This window comes from Octopus bimaculoides, chromosome 29 (genome assembly GCF_001194135.2).
Source record: "Octopus bimaculoides isolate UCB-OBI-ISO-001 chromosome 29, ASM119413v2, whole genome shotgun sequence".
NCBI classification, from domain to species: Eukaryota; Metazoa; Mollusca; class Cephalopoda; order Octopoda; family Octopodidae; genus Octopus; species Octopus bimaculoides.
This window is the reverse complement of record NC_069009.1, coordinates 7,468,159-7,471,372: the sequence shown is the minus strand read 5'-3', so window position 1 is coordinate 7,471,372 and position 3,214 is coordinate 7,468,159. Positions and strand designations below refer to the sequence as shown.

General features: G+C 36.6%; 1 protein-coding gene across 1 annotated transcript in view; it reads right to left on the bottom strand.

Moving 5' to 3' along the window:
- The window catches only part of LOC106869334 (netrin receptor UNC5B), a 434,672-nt gene that overhangs the window by 68,077 nt on the left and 363,381 nt on the right, over positions 1-3,214 (bottom strand). The window lies entirely within an intron of this gene.

Here is a 3,214-nt window from a genome sequence, read left to right as displayed (position 1 = left end):
ACAGACACAACAGTATATATATATATATATATATATATGTGTGTGTGTGTGTGTGTGTGTGTGTGTGTGTGTGTGTGTGTGTGTGTGTGTGCACACGTTAAATTCAAATGATGAAAGAAAACAAAGTTTGCTTTGGAAGAGTAGAGATGTATTGAAAGATAAAGAAATAATTTCATTCTCAAACACAGGATAATACTAATTATATAGCATGAACCGGATAAACTACCCATTATTAAACTTATTTCCTTATATATATATCTATATAATCCGAAAATGAAGCACACAAAGTAATAGAGCAGGGTAATCCCATAGACTGGTCTCATTTAACTATATCTATCTATCTATCTATCTATCTATCTATGTGTGTGTGTGTGTGTGTGCGCGTCATTGTGTCTGTGGTTGTCTCCCACGACCGCTTGACAACCGGTGCTGTAACTTAGCGGTTCAGCAAAAGAAGCTGATAGAATAAGTATCAGGCTTCAAAGATGCCCTGGGGTTGATATAATTCGGCTAAATAATTCTCCAAGGCGACGGCCCAGCATGGCCGTAGTCAAATGACTGAAACAAGTAAAAGATAAAAGATATGTATGCGTGTGTTTTGTGTTATACATGAAACTTTCATCCCTTGAGTCACTTTATACCTACTGATAAAAAATATAAAATATATACTCATGTCTTATCCTGTGCGCTCTACCAAACCTATATATATATATATATACATATATATATGCGAGTAAAAATAAATACAAAAAAGGTGGTTTTTTTGTATGATTGTGTATAGAGGAATATATTATTTTGTTTAAAAGAGTTCCAACACTGTCTGTTTTTTATGTTTTATTTATATTCCTGCAGAACCAATGTGGGGTATAGAATATGGAATATACAATATATAATATAAAATAAAATAAAATAAAAATGGATGGCACCATGAAATAAAGTATTGAATGTAGATGAAATATTGAGTGTTCAATATAAAGGATCATATATATATATATATATATATATATATATATATATATATATATATATATAATATATATATGAAACACACATGCACGTATATATATATACACACACATAGCCTTTTGAGTGGATTTAGTAGACGAAAACTGAGAGAAGCCTATCGTGTATATATGTGTGTGTGTATGTCATTGCGCCTGTGTTTGTTCCCCATCACCGCTTGACAACTGGCATTGGTATGTTTACATCTCCGTAACTTAGCGGTTCTGCAAGAAACCGATATAATAAATAGTGGGATTGATATGTGAGACTAAACTTCTTCAAAGCGGTGCCCCAGCATAGTCGCAGATATCACACACATACACACACACACAGGTGCAGGTACGGTAGCTCAGTGATTAAGAACTCTTTGCAGCCATGAGGTTTTGAATTCAATTCCACTGTACACCAGTTTCAACTAGTCTCTTCTGCTATAGCCCTTGATAGTGAATTTAGTAGATGGAAACTGTCGAAACCCGTTGTGTATGTGTTTTTGTGTATGTGTGTGTGTGTGTAATTGTCCCCATTAGCAATTGACAACCGACGTTAGTTTTCTTACATCCCCATTTCTTCGTGGTTTGGCAAAAGAGGTCGATAAAATAAGTACCAGACTTACATAATACAAAAAAAAGCACTGGAATTAATTTGCTAAATGAAAGCTTCAATGAAATAAAAGTTTGAAAGCAGTGCCCCAGTATGGCCCCAGTCCAACAAGTGAAAACAAAAGAACGCACATACACTGTATGTGTGTGTGTGTGCGTGCGCGTGCGCACGTGTGTCTGTGTGTTTGTTTACATTATTACTGCTGATCTAAAATATAAAAAACTATGAGTCAGTAAGAATTAGTTCCGAAGTTTGGTTTCTTAAGCTCAGAGTTTAGGGCTTGATCCCAATCAGTTGCACATGGAACATTGGCCCTGTGTTATAAGCCTTCAGTTGACCGTTGCTTAGGAAGCGGATGAATGAGTACAATGGATAGAACAGACAGATGAATGAATGAATGGCTAGATAGATAATTACAGATTCTGCTGTTAATCATTTGGAAGAACATGCGGCGGTGGAAGATAAACACAGACACAAATTCATATTACACACGCACACGACAGGCTTCTTACAGTTTCCATTGGCAAGACTTCCGAAAACCCCCAACCACCCTTAAATTTTTTTTTTCTCGAAAGATCCCGGAACCATGTAATCCGGAAGCGAGCTTTTTACCACACACCCACGCCTGCACCTATATAATTAGAAAGGTTTCATATGTACTTTGCACGAAAAATCCCTACCTTTGAGTCACTTTTTAAATAAGCATCCTATTATATTACACACACACACACACACACACACATTTCTAAATATATATAGAAGTATATATACACATAAAAATTAACCTTCTATAGGCACAAGACCTGAAATTTTGAGAGAGGGGTCTGGTGCTCAACCATTAGTTATTTCATCGACTCTAAAAGGATGAAAGACAAGGCGACCTAAGTAGAACTTAAACTTAACCGGTAAAAATGCCACTAGACATTTTGTCCGGCGCAGTAACGATTCTACAGCCTGTTTGCTCGCGTTTATATCGATTTTGGTTTATTGATACGCTAAGCAGAATTCCGCCCTTCTTTTTAATATAAATGTTGATATGAAGGCAGAATCGTTAGCACGCCGGGGGAAATGATTAGCGGTTTTTCGTCAGTTCAAATTCCGACGAGGTTCACTTTACCTTTCTGGGTCGACAAATTCAGTATCAGTTGAACAGAAGCACCCGAAATTGCTGGCCCTGCGCCAAAATTTGAAATCAATATAAATAGGTTAATATAAATGTTGGTCTGTATACACACAAACACGCACGCATCAAGTAAATACAGGCGTTGATATAAAACGATTCATAAAAATAAAACACTCGGAAGCGTGAAGAAAACGAAGGAAAATATATATACATGTGTGTGGGGTTAAGAATCTTAATTCACAACCACGTGGTCTGTGGTTCGGTTCCACTGTGCGGTACCGTGGGTAACATCTTTTAGTATTCCTGGGTCAAGCAAACAAAATTCGCGTGGGTAGAGATGGACTATATGTAATCTGAACCTTTCCCCCCCTTATTTATTAATTTTTTTTTACGGAATCCCACGTTTTAGGCTATGGAGATTCCGATTCTGAAAAAAAAAATTTAAAAGTGGGGGTATACCCAGATTACATATACTCCATCTCCACCTTC